Source organism: Rhinopithecus roxellana, chromosome 14 (genome assembly GCF_007565055.1).
Source record: "Rhinopithecus roxellana isolate Shanxi Qingling chromosome 14, ASM756505v1, whole genome shotgun sequence".
Classification (NCBI taxonomy): domain Eukaryota; kingdom Metazoa; phylum Chordata; class Mammalia; order Primates; family Cercopithecidae; genus Rhinopithecus; species Rhinopithecus roxellana.
The window spans coordinates 24045917-24059531 of record NC_044562.1 but is presented as its reverse complement, the minus strand read 5'-3'; positions in this window follow the sequence as shown (position 1 = coordinate 24059531).

The following is a 13615-nucleotide window of genomic DNA, read 5'->3' as shown; positions in this document are numbered from 1 at the left end:
ACTGATGTTTTGAATTTCTGGATTCATTGTCAGTGTCTAAAATAATGTGTGAAATAAGAGCCTAACCGAGTCTTCTATAATAAAGCAACTAAATTTATTTAGAAATGCCTGTTAGGAAAGCCAAGTTTTGAAAGGGTTTTAAGACTATCGCATTCCAGGATATTTTTAGATAAGAAGAGAATAGAATCCTGGAAACAGGAACTTTCTTATTAAATAACATTATCCCAGTCTTCTAAGAAACCAATTTAGCTTGTTAAACTGATTCTCCAAGGACATATTAAGCGTGCCGGGTTTGCCTTTCTTCACAACCTTCAGAATTAGCTTTCTCCTCCTTCCACTCACCTCCTGAAATATATTAAATTAGAGCTCTGTCTTCTTCAATCTGGAAATATGTAAGAGAAAGTAAACATAAAAACATGAGCTTTGGCCGGGAGCAACAGCTCACACCTGTAATCCCAGCACTTTGGGAGGCTGAGGCGGGTGGATCAGTTGAGGTCAGGAGTTCAAGACCAGCCTGGCCAGCATGGTGAAATCCTGTCTGCACTAAAAATACAAAAATTAGTGCCATGTTGGTGTGCTGCACCCATCAACTCGTCAGCACCCATCAATTCATCATTTATATCATGTATAACTCCCCAATGCAATCCCTCCCCCCTCCAAATATACATATGTAACAAACCTGCACGTTATGCACATGTACCCTAGACCTTAAAGTATAATAAAAAAATGGAAAAAAAAAAGATAATGCCTATGAAAAAAAAAAATACAAAAATTAGCTGGGTGTGGTGGCACGCATGTGCTTGTGATCCCAGCTACTTGAGAGGCTGAGGCAGGATAATCGCTTGAACCCAGGAGGCAGAGGTTGCAGTGAGCTGAGATCACTCCACTGCACTCCAGCCTGGGCAATAAAGTGAAATTCTGTCTCAAACAAAAAGAGAAAGAAAACGTGAGCTTCCTAGACACCATGAACACAAATCTCAAGGAAAAAAATTCCATGTCAATCTGTTTCCTTAAAATGTCATTATAAAACTGTATAATAATTTGAATTAATGATCATTGAAATACATATACTAGATATATCTGTGTTAGGAAATTATTCTAATCTCTAAGAATTCCTTTACTTTATTTATTCTGTCACTAAAAATATGACAGGCTGGGCATGGTGGCTTACACCTGTTTTCTCAAAAGTTTGGGAGGCCAAACTGGGAAGATCACTTGAGGCCAGGAGTTTGAAACCAATCTGGTCAATATAACAAGAACCTGTCCCTACAAAAACTAAAATAATAATAATAGTAAGTAACACATGTTCATATTAGAAAATCACTCATAAGTCTGCCACTCAGAGAGGACTTCTATGAATTACTTGGTGTGCTTTTTGGCCAGTATTCATTTCAATGCATCTATCCATGTATCTATCTTTCTATCCTTATCTCTTAAAACCTTTACTATCCCCTTTATACAATTTGTGTGTTGTTTTCCTCTATCATTTACCTTTTTGATCTAATTACTTTTGCATGTCCTTCAATATAATTCAAATATATGTTTTAATTTTGGCATAATGATCTCTTAGGCAGTATTATAATTAAATCATTCAATTTTCAATTCTTTTTTTCTTGGACATTCAGGCTAATTTTTTTTGCATGCAATTTTGATGTCATAGAAATCAGCACCTATTAAATATTTACTACAAGATAAATGAAATGCTATGTTCTTTACATATATTACTTCCTTAACTGACTGTAACAATTTCTGATATAAACATTCTAAGTCCTATTTTGCAAAGAAGGCTCAAGGGTTTTCAGAAGACAAATAACTTGTCCAAGGTCAAACTACAAGTCAACGGTGGAATCTGATTTTGAGCTTCCAAATCGAAAAGCCAAGTTTTTACCCATGGCTATACTACCACCACATGGATATTTCATTTTTCAAGGACATTCAATTATTTTGCCTGCTTTTTAATTGATATAATAATCTTTTGGTTATTCTTTTTTTATTATTATACTTTACGTTCTAGGGTACATGTGCAGAACGTACAGGTTTGTTACATATGTAAACATATGCCATGTCGGTGTGCTGCACCCATTAACTTGTCATTTATATTAGGTAAATCTCCTAATGCTATCCCTCCCCCCTCCCCCCACCCCACAACAGGCCCCGGTGTGTGATGTTCCCCTTCCTGGATCCAAGTGTTCTCATTGTTCAATTCCCACCTATGAGTGAGAACATGCAGTGTTTGGTTTTCTGTTCTTGCGATAGTTTGCTGAGAATGATGGTTTCCAACTGCATCCATGTCCCTACAAAGGACATGAGCTCATCCCTTTTTATGGCTGCGTAGTATTCCATGGTGTGTATGTGCCACATTTTCTTAAACTAGTCTGTCATTGATGGACATTTGGGTTGGTTCTAAGTCTTTGCTATTGTGAATAGTGCCGCAATAAACAAAAGTGTGCACGTGTCTTTATAGCAGCATGATTTATAATACTTGGGTATATACCAAGTAATGGGATGGCTGGGTCAAATGGTATTTCTAGTTCTAGATCCTTGAGGAATCGCCACACTGTCTTCCACAATGGTTGAACTAGTTTACAGTCCCACCAACAGTGTAAAAGTGTTTCTATTTCTCCACATCCTCTCCAGCACCTGTTGTTTCCTGACTTTTTAATGATCGTCATTCTTTTAATAATGCCACATATCCAATATTTATTTTCCCATAGATTTGCCATATCATCTTTATTTATATTAATTAAATTCAGGATTCATTGGCTAGATTTCTAATTTGTCAATATTTTGATAATTTCGGTTACTACAGCTTAATATCAGCAAAGTTATATTGCATCCCCCTCACCCCTGCTGCTTCTCCTCCCCCAATAGCTGTCTGTTTTCACTTGTTTGGATGAATCTCAAGTTTGCTTTGTTAAATTTCAAACCATTTCCACCTGGGGATTACACTGACTCTAGGAATTAATTTGAGAGCAATAAGTATTCCTTCCTTTAATTAGTCAACAAATATCAATGGAATTTCTACTGTGTGCTAGGCACTGCTCTGTAAGCCAGCTCTCCATCAATGAACACGGCACACATAAACCTCAGTAACTACAGAGCTTACCCTCTTGTTGAGAGATTCTGAAAATAAACCAGTAAGTAAATCAAATGTACAGTTTGTTAGAAGATAGTGTTATGTCAGCCAGAAATAATGAAAAAAATTACTTCTATGTTCTAATGATTGTATTTCTTTCTAGGCTTCTTGTCTTGTGTCATCTATATTCTGGCATCTAGAAAAAATGTTGGCAGGCTACTGCCGGAGGACCAAACTCAGTTATCAATATGTTTTTTCAGTGTTTAAGATTGTAGTACACATAAAATAAACATGACATAAAATTTACCATCTTAACCATTTTTAAGTGCACAGTTTAATGGTATTAAATATATTTAGTGAGTTTTTTTCTGGATTAAAAAATAATGATTATATATATATATAAACGTAAATTTTACCATCTTAAACCTCTTAACTTTTACAGTTCTGTGGCATTAGGTACATTCACATTGTAACGCAACCATCACCACTATCCATCTCCAGAGCTTTTTAACTTTCCAAGCTGAAACTCTGCACCCATTCAAAACTCTCCATTCTCCCTTCTCCCAAACCCCTAGAAATCACTGTTTTACTTTATATCTCCATGATTTTGAGTACTCTAAGTAGTATGATTTTGACTACTTAGAGTACTCAAAATCATCATATAAGTCAAATTCCTCATATAAATGGAATCACATGGTATTTGTCTTTTTGTGACTGTGACTTACTTCAGAGTGTAATGTCCTCAATGTTCATCCATGTTGCAGCATATGTCAGAATTTCCTTCTTTTTTAAGACTGAATAATACATTTTACTTATCTAGTCATCTGTCATTGGACATTTTGGTTACTACCACGTCTTAGTAATTGTAAGTAATTGTTATGAACATGGTTGTACAAAAATGCTTCTTCGGGCCAGGCGCGGTGGCTCAAGCCTGTAATCCTAGCACTTTGGGAGGCCGAGACGGGCGGATCACGAGGTCAGGAGATCGACACCATCCTGGCTAACCCGGTGAAACCCCGTCTCTACTAAAAAATACAAAAAACTACCGGGGGCGAGGTGGCAGGCGCCTGTAGTCCCAGCTACTTGGGAGGCTGAGGCAGGAGAATGGCGTGAACCCGGGAGGCGGAGCTTGCAGGGAGCTGAGATCCGGCCACTGCACTCCAGCCTGGAGGACAGAGCGAGACTCCGTCTCAAAAAAAAAAAAAAAAAAAAAAGAAAAAAAAATGCTTCTTCAAGACCCTGCTTTTAATTCTTTGGGGTATATACCCAGAATTACTGGATCATATGATAATTCTAGTTTTAACGTTTCGAGGAACCTCTATACTGTTTTTCACAGTGGCTGTACCATGTGACATTACCATCAACAGTGCACAGGAGTTCCAATAACTCCACATCCTCACCAACACTAATTTTCTGGCTTTTTTTTGGTAGTAGCCATTGCATTGTAATGGGTGTGGGTGGTATTTCATAGTTGTCATTTGCATTTCCCTAATAATTAATGACATTGAACATCTTTTTATGTGCTTATTGACCATTTTACTCAATCTGTTTTTTAAAATAAAGTATTATTGGAACAAAACCACATCCATTCTTTAAAAATTGTCTGTTAGCACCATATTGGCAGAGTAGTAACAGAGACAACAAGGATACAGAGCATAAAATATTTACTATTTTGTTCTTTGCAGAAAAATTTCGCCTATTGAATATTGCCTGGAATATGGTATGGAATATTGCCCAGAACTAACTTTAGTATGCATTAGAGTCACCTGCCAGACTTGTTAAAACTTTGATTGCTGCTCTGTGCTACTTTCTGGAGTTTACAATCCAATAGGAATTAGGTGGGGCTCAAGAATTTGCATTTCTCATAATTCCCAAAGGATGCTGGTATGACTGGTTCATGGATCACCGCTTTAGAACCACTGATCTGGAACTATAAGGAAAAGGTAAATAGTGGTGATGGTGGATATCATTATCTTGCTCCTGATTTTATTGGAAATATTTCTAGTTGCACTATTAAAGAATGTTGATTATTGATTTAAGATAGATATTTTAAAACGTGAAAGAAGAATTCTACTATTTTGTTCAGTGGTTTTTTTTTGTTCAGTTTTGTTTATTAAATCAGGAATGGGTATTTAATTTTTGTCAACAATATTTGAACATTTATCAAAAAAATTCTGGAAGAAAATGTATTTATGTAGGCTGCATTATCCTTTTATTTGTATACTTATGTGTGTGTGTGTGTGTGTGTGTGTGTGTGTGTGTGTGTGTATTGACCAGGAGGGCCTTAACATTCCCCTCAACTTGGCTAAACTTGAGACAGATTTCTTCTGGTCCTTAGACCCTTAACTTCCCTTTTCTTAAGAGGGTTTACTTTAGAAAACTTGCAATTGCACTTTGCCTCTTTGAAATAGGAACCTTCTCCCAGACTCTTGCCAGTTTTACAAACCAGGAATGTCTTTCTCAAGGACCCGAGAGCCAGCTCTTTGAAAGATAATCATCAAGGAAGGCAGTGCTCCTGTCTCCCAATCTTTGCAGGAGGTTAGGGAACTCACTTAGGCCCTTAGCAAACACAGAGGGCCTAATCTCAGTGACCAAGACCCTCCCCTCAAATGTCTTCCATCTTTCAGCACCATTTCACCAGCTCACCTCTCTGCTTAAAAACTCTCTTGCCTTTGTTTCAATGGAATCAAGTTCAGTTTCTCTCCCCTATTGCAATAGTCTTGAGTAAAATATTCCTTGATAATGTAATTTTTTTCCAGGCACCAATCTATTTTACAGAGCATAGAAAGCATTATTTGCTGGTGCCCCCCCCCCCCAAAAAAAAACCACCCAAAAAACTCTTTTTCTATTTTAAACCAAATTTTGTATGTAGGTATTGATTTGTTTTTCTAAAGACCACCAGAGCGGGCACAAAAGAACCAGTGAGTAGGCAAGGGTAGGAGCAAAACTGCCAATTTATTTTTGGTCACCTAGCTTTCAGGGAAGAAGGTGAGTAGGGAGAGGTCTGTCGGCCTCTGGCAAAGGAGGCTGGCAGAGTTACCTGGTGAAGCTCTTGGACGAAGTTCCTGCGGTCCCGACAGGAGTGGGGACTACGGAAGTTCACGCGGCGTGCTGGCCGGAGCGGCTTTTCTAGGAGTGGGCGGGCAATAGGCGGGGCACGGGCGTGTCGGGGGCGTTCTGCGGGTGCGACCAGGTAAATCTTGGTCTCTTCGGATTGACGTCACCTGGCGCATGCCCGGTTGGTTTGCACCTTCCTGGGCGCTGGCTGCATTTTTGCTCGCGGGAAAAGTTGGTGATGAAGAACCAGGAAGTGCACCATCTTGCCTCCGTTCGTCCAAACAGGTATTTCATATCTTTTTGATTTTATTGGACCCACCATAGGTTTGTTTTTGACAATTTGCAATGTGTATGCATATTAGTATTCTTCTCCCTCGCAAAGAACCAAGATGTATTTTTCCTAATACATGACTTTTTTCACATCTGTTTTATTTATCCATTTTCCCTCAGTTTTAATTTACCTTCACAGAGCATATTTAACTTGCCAATGTTTGAATGCCTTTTAAAAAGAGTTCAATTTATATGGCCTTCACTGGGACACAGCTGTAACTCACAGAGATTTACAGGATGTACTCTTAATCAATTTTACACTAAATTTTACATTAAATCTAAAAAATCCAGTGGAAATCATTTTACATGTAATCATTTTACATTAAATCTAAAAAATCCAGTGGAAATAAAAAATCCAGTGGAAATAAGATATAGGCCTTTTTCTTCAAGTGTTATGTTATGATTGTTTATAGAATTACTGTTATAATCTTACATATTTAATGGAAACCATAGACCTTGTCTTTTCAATATGTAGCTTCAATATGTAGCCTATGTTTTGCACTATTTTAGAAAGCAATTTTATACTGAACATCTTGTGTTTAAAGACTTTGAATGCTGAAATGTATTAATTCCACAAGAATTGCTTGAGTTTTTGGACTTCAAAATATTGCACCTAAAGCTAAAACAGATGCTGTTAAATCTAGAATGATGCAGTAGGAAATAATTTGTCTGTTTCAGCTAATGTTTGAAAGAGTGTATTTGCTGTTAAACTATGCCCCAGACTGGGGGAAATATTGTTTTCCCTTATTTCCTCTCTCTTGTTTCTTTACTTCAATGTAACAATTACCAAGGTTATTTTTGTTATTAGTCTTTAACTTTTACTTCTTTAGCCTGCTAGGGAAATTAGGGGCAATAAGAAAACAAATGTCTTGTTTAATGACCATGAGTAAATTTGAAGGAAACTTTCATTAGGAAACCCATTTTCTGTGTCCCATTTGAGGCTAATAGCCATGTTCTAGCATTCAAGGAAGAATAGGTTCAGTTTGTGGCACTGGTACTTTTGCTCTTGGATCGAACCGCATTTACTCCAGAGTCTTAGTGGAACAAAAATGTTACTGAAATACTACAAGGGAACATAATATGTAACTATTGGTTCATCATTTGTTCAATTCTTTTTTTGTTGTTTTTGGTTCACCAAAACATGTGCTTCATATGCCATTATCTATTCTGATGTTCCCGGGTAGGATTGCTTCTGCTGTTGGTTGAAGTAACTTCTTAAGGTTAATACTTTGTTTCCTGCGCTGAAGAGGATGATATCTGTTACCCCTAAACTGTGGCTAATCGATGACAGCTGTGGTTGAATACCTCCACTTAGAGCAAATCTACAATTCCATGGGCCATTTATTTCAGCACCACAGAGGTTGTCTTGTGTGGTTATTTTGAAACTAGTAAAATGTGATTACTCTCCATATGGCCCCGACACGAAGGACCCTTGGCATGATGCTTCCTCCTTGCATTGCAGTAACGGATGCAAAAGCAGCTACCCTCAAAGACCCTGCTTGTCTGCTAATTAAATAAAACTACATCTTGTATTAAAATTCACATCCCCAAAATATTACTTTATACAATCATTCTTATTCACTATATATTTAAACACATTCTTTAACAACTTAGAAACTTAAAAAGAAAACTTTCATTACTGAATCCCGACTTGTATAAACAAAAGTGGGCCATTGAAGGCATTAAATAGGGACGCATTTTAGCTTCCTAGCACTGCCAAAGTTATACACATTCGAAATTATGCCAACTTTTGCATTATAACACAGCATCTGTATGTCTATGTATTTAATATTTTAGCAAAGGTTGACTACTTTCTTTACTTATGTAAATGTATATAAGGTTGTATTTTCCACAGTGCTTTAAATGGAAACTTCCATTGTTTGGGATACACAAATGTTAATGGTACAACTGAAGATTAAAAAAAAAAAAAAACCAGAAAATATTATGGACTTTTATCCATGTACTGGCACCCACTACAGAATCTGAGTAAAGCTTACTCTATGCAGTAAAAAGCAAATATTTTTTAAAAAGACTGGATCCAAACTCAGATTTTCTTGGCTGTACAATTAGAAGGAGATTTAGAGAATGTAAGGAAGATTAACCTTTTCACCATGTGGATTGACGCTGTTTAACGCCACGCCACCTAAAAGCATTTAGCACCTCCTGCAGTGAAGGAACACCAGTTTAGATGGAATCCTATGAGCATTATCAGAAAAAAGAAAGAGAAAAAATGTTTGATTGGCACATTCTTCTGCCACTGAGAAAACAAACAAGTGAACCAATCTGAATCTGAATCACTTGGCTAATAGCTAGCAATAGCAGATTAGAGTTGGGAAGAGGTTGATTATAATACCTGATGATGACCGGTAGGAGATTCAAAGAACAAGTGAACATGTAACATTTGTTTTCCCTCTGTTGTTTGAAATAGCCACTTGCAGGTTTGGAGACAGTAATAAGAAAAGCATTGGTGTAATAGTTTCTACCACAGAGAAAATAAAGACACATAATGAACTGGGTTTTTCATATTATAGTAGGAAGATAATTACATTGAAAAGGAACCATAGGGGACACATTTGTTTTGGTCTGCCCAGTGTACAGCCTCCATCTTTAATAAGAATACCTCAGGTTTCCTTTGGAATACCACTGCTTACTTCTCAGTCACTGTGGATACGGCAAGGCTAATGCCAGTCTTGGCTCCAGGAATCATCATGTGACCTAAGTCTGGGCAACCACAGTATCACCTCCTCGGCACTCCACATCACATCCTCCAGAGACGTTCACAGTGGTACAAAGATAGGCTCACCTGGAATTCTCCTAGCACAGTAGAGAAATGGGGGATATCTTTCTAGGAAGGTGGGTGAGACAGTAACTTGTCATCATGGAGCTGTCAGATCATTACGTTGCAAGGACTGTCCAACACAAATCCAACAGATAAGAGAGCACAGCTGAGAGCTGGAAAGTGATTGACACCTGACGCTACTGTCCTGGATCCAGCTGTGCTGAGGCTTATTAACTAGAACAAAGATTTTCTTCCATTGATTATACCACTTTGAGTTGGATTTTTGTTACTTGAAAACAAAATATTCTGAGTAATTCAGAAATATTGACAGATTTGAGAGTTTTCTAATATCCGTAGTAGCACTTTCACTAATCCATGCAGACTTCAATAATAACTGGCTGGAGCTATTGAGCCACTCTTTCTTATCCATCTGTCATCCATCGATTCTTCTTAAGGCAGGTAAGCACATACTGTGTCCCTAGCATTGTTTTGGCCTTGAGAACACAAGGTTTAATGAGACATGGACATGCCCCCTGCAGTTTAGAATTTAGTGAGAAGACAGACACACAAGCAGATAAACAATGTACTGTTAGAGTGTGGAGGAATCGGTGTGTGACTGCCCAGAAGGGACAGACAAAGCTCTATAGAGGTGAAGATGACAGGGAGATGAGAGGAGCTAAGAATTTCCTTGGTGAAGAAAGATTTTCAGGATGTTCTAGAGACAGCAGGTGCAAAAGATTGGGAGTCAGAGAGAGAACATAAAAATGGTATGTTGAGGAATAAGAGATAGTTCAGATGTGACTGAAGCATAAGAGGTATAGTTGGTAATGGCCAGATATGAAATTGGACAGGTCTGGTCTTCTCTTTCTCATGAGTGGCTGTGCCAGCTTTCACCTTTGTGCTGCAGATCATTTCAGTAGTTCTTATTAAAGTATCTTACATGTTCCTCTTCACCTGCCCATGTTGTATGTTCTCTTCAAGTCCTACCTTCGATCTTGCCTAACCCAATAATGACTCCCCCACATTGATCTCCTACCCAAATTCCTCCCTACTTCTCACATACTAGTCCTTGCAGGTTGAGGAAGGCACCCATTTACTACTAGTGGAGAGGTAGTCATTCTGATAATGTTAATTGATGAACCAATTCCTGTCCCTGGTACCGCCATACTAATATTGAATTTCCAGAGCCAGATTTGGAAATATACTAGGACCATGTAAGAGAGCCTTTGTGCACCTGAAACCTAGACAGAAGCAGAGGAGTTTCACTTTTATACTGATGTGAATTCAGAAATGCTTCACCTGTCAGAGGGAGGGATTATTAGAGAATAAATGAAATAGTTAAATGCTATGTTATATATGCACATATATATTTTTTCATATATTTGTATCTAAATACAAATGTACTTATACATACCTTATACACTTTTACATATAGGTACAAGGTTTCATGTGCAAAATACCAATACCCTTGATGCATTCTCAAGGATAATTTTGACTATACACTATTTGTTTCTACTGTGCTAGAAACTTTCCAGTGAAATAAAGGGATACAAGAGGGCTCTGCAATTATGGGCCAATGGAATAAGACTTAGCATTGTATAGGCCAGTGCCATCCAAAAGAATATTCTTCCATTAAAGAAATGTTTTACATTTGTGCTGTCCAATGTGGTAGCCACTGGCCACATGTGGTTGCTGAACACTTAAATTAGGTTAGTGTGATTGAGGGACTGAATTTAGACTGTTCATTAATTTTAATGAATTCTAATATAAATAAAAATAGCCACACCAGGCTAGTGGCTACCACATCAAATAGCACAGATTACAGAATGTTTATGATGTTGATGTGGTGGGGATGGTAATACATGTCCAAAGGCCCTGCTGTCCACTGACATGTTTGAATGTTTGTGCTTAGGCAGATTTGACCAATTAAAACTGCCTTAGGAGTATGTATTACTTAAGGTTTTCCAGAGCAACAATACCCCAAAGGATATGTGCCCTACTTTTATATATATAATACTTATTATTTTTTATGTATCTACACATGCACATGTGTGTATGTGTGTGTGGTGTGTTTTATGAAGACTACAACTACTCTATTCAAACTAGTTCTGTGTTTCCTTGGTTAAGAAAAAAGTGCACTGTGAGTTTTGTTACTGAAAGTGGGCTATTTACTTTTAGTGAATAAAAACTGTTAAATATGATGAACATGTTAATTTTTAATGATACTTAGCCCTAGGCTTAAAGAAAATAATGAGAGGATTTGAATAACAAAGGGTTATGTATGTGCGATGTTTGACATTTCCTGAATAAAGAGAAGAACCGGTAGGATAGATTAAAAAAAAAAATGAAATCGTGGGTGGCGGGGGGCGGGAAACATAATAGCTAGCCTATCTTCTTCAAGTTGATCCCAAATTTATCAGATAATTTAAAGTCAAAGTCATATGGTGAAAAATTCTTCAGGCTTATTTATACCAATTCACTCAAGTACTTTTTTTTTTTTTTTAAGCACATGGCACTCTTGTTCCCTGCAGTGAGTAAAATGAAGTCCCTGTACTCATGGAACTTACATTCTGTAGACAATCTAACCAACCATTCAAATCCAAATTATCAATCAAATATATTCTTTAATGCATTCACTTAAAAGAAAAATTACATCATTGACGTGATTTTCAAAACATGACCGCGATAACTTGAAATATAAGATATTGATTTCTGTTTTCTCTACTTCTTTGACTACCTGACATCAAAAACAGCTAAGAACATAAACTTTTCTAATGGGTAACTATAAATCCTTTCTTCTACATCCTGAAATTTATACTTGTTATCTCCCTCCCCAGATTCATACCAAGCTGCAAAGAAAGAAACTTGATTGTTTGATCTTTGCTTTGGCAGTGAGTAAATTACTCTCTCCTGCATTAACCCAGCTGGAATCCTACTTGTTTAAATTTCTTGCCTGTGATAGCAAAGGGCAAGAAATAAATTCCGGTAAATCTGAGAAATCTGACAGAAGGTTTTGGTTGACAATCTCATGAAAGCTCTGCTCTTGTATTAGGGAAAAAGCAATGTCCAAGTTGCAGGGTTGGGCAGGAGAGGGCAAAGACCTCTCTCAGTTGGAGGTATTCCTAGTTTCCCCGTGGGCTTGAAGGTAGACCATGGATGTAATTTGGGAGTATGTTATATTTTCTCTCTCCCCAAAGAAGCTGATGAAATAACCCCACCAGCAAAGGCTGTGGGATGGACTTTGGACAAGTGGCCAGGCTGCCACACTCTCAGCTATGTAAGAATCTGTGGGTAAATCTATTTAAGTACCCAAGACCCTCTCATTTATCAAAATGTAAAAGTAGAAAATAACAGGAATGAGAGAGTCACCACTAAGACATGAGTAGCTGGACCAGCCAGCATCAGAAAGACCATGGCTATGAGGACTCCAATGGTGGAAACAGAGAAAGAAGAAGGTGGAAATACAGAACTAAATACAAACCCTCTGCACATTTATGTGCTGACAATCTCTTATACAAATGGTGTAGTACTTCTTTTACCTGCTGATTAAGGGCGCTAGGCAAGTTTTGTGAAATTAAAAGCTGGACAATAGAAACAGAATTTTTTGCCAATGAAGAGGGAGCTTTAAAGTGGGAATTTTGTACTGGCTAGAGACAGAAAGAATAGCTTAATTTGACCTCTAAAATTACTTGATCCTGTACAGTTTACCAGAGTTGTTTAGAATAAGTTGTCATTAGGCATCCTTGCGGTGGGGAGTGAGGTGGGATGTTAGGCTGCAATAATTCAGTCTAACAAATCACACCAAAATACAATAACATGCATCTATTTTTTCTCACTCATGGGTCAGGAGTCACAATGAAAGGTGTTGTTTCAGAATGCTGCAGGCAGTTCAGCTGGCTTGTTTGGGATGATTCTGTCCCACAGGAGAACAGGTAGTGGCTACCAGGGTGTGCTTTTCTTATGTGCATCTTAGCAGTATAGGAAGACAACAGGAACCATGGGTGCACATTTGAAATCTCTGCTAGCATCACATCTGCTCACTGTCCAAAGGTCAAGGTCAATCACATTCAAAGGAAGTATACAGCCTAACTATTTGCTGAATAATAACCCTATCTATGACAGGTAGAGACCCTTAGAATGAAGAAAACATTTAATTATTAAATACAATTATTTTTATTTATTATATTTATTGATGACTGGTTTATACCTGATGATGTGCCTTATATCTATATATTCGCTGGGTAGTTTGGTATTTGTCTATCTTCAACCTTATGGGGAGGATTTTGCTGCACACTACAGATGCATTGGAGTGTTGTTTCATCTTAATTAGAAAGAATATAGCTGTCAGTGGGTGCCAGGGAAAAAGGCTAATG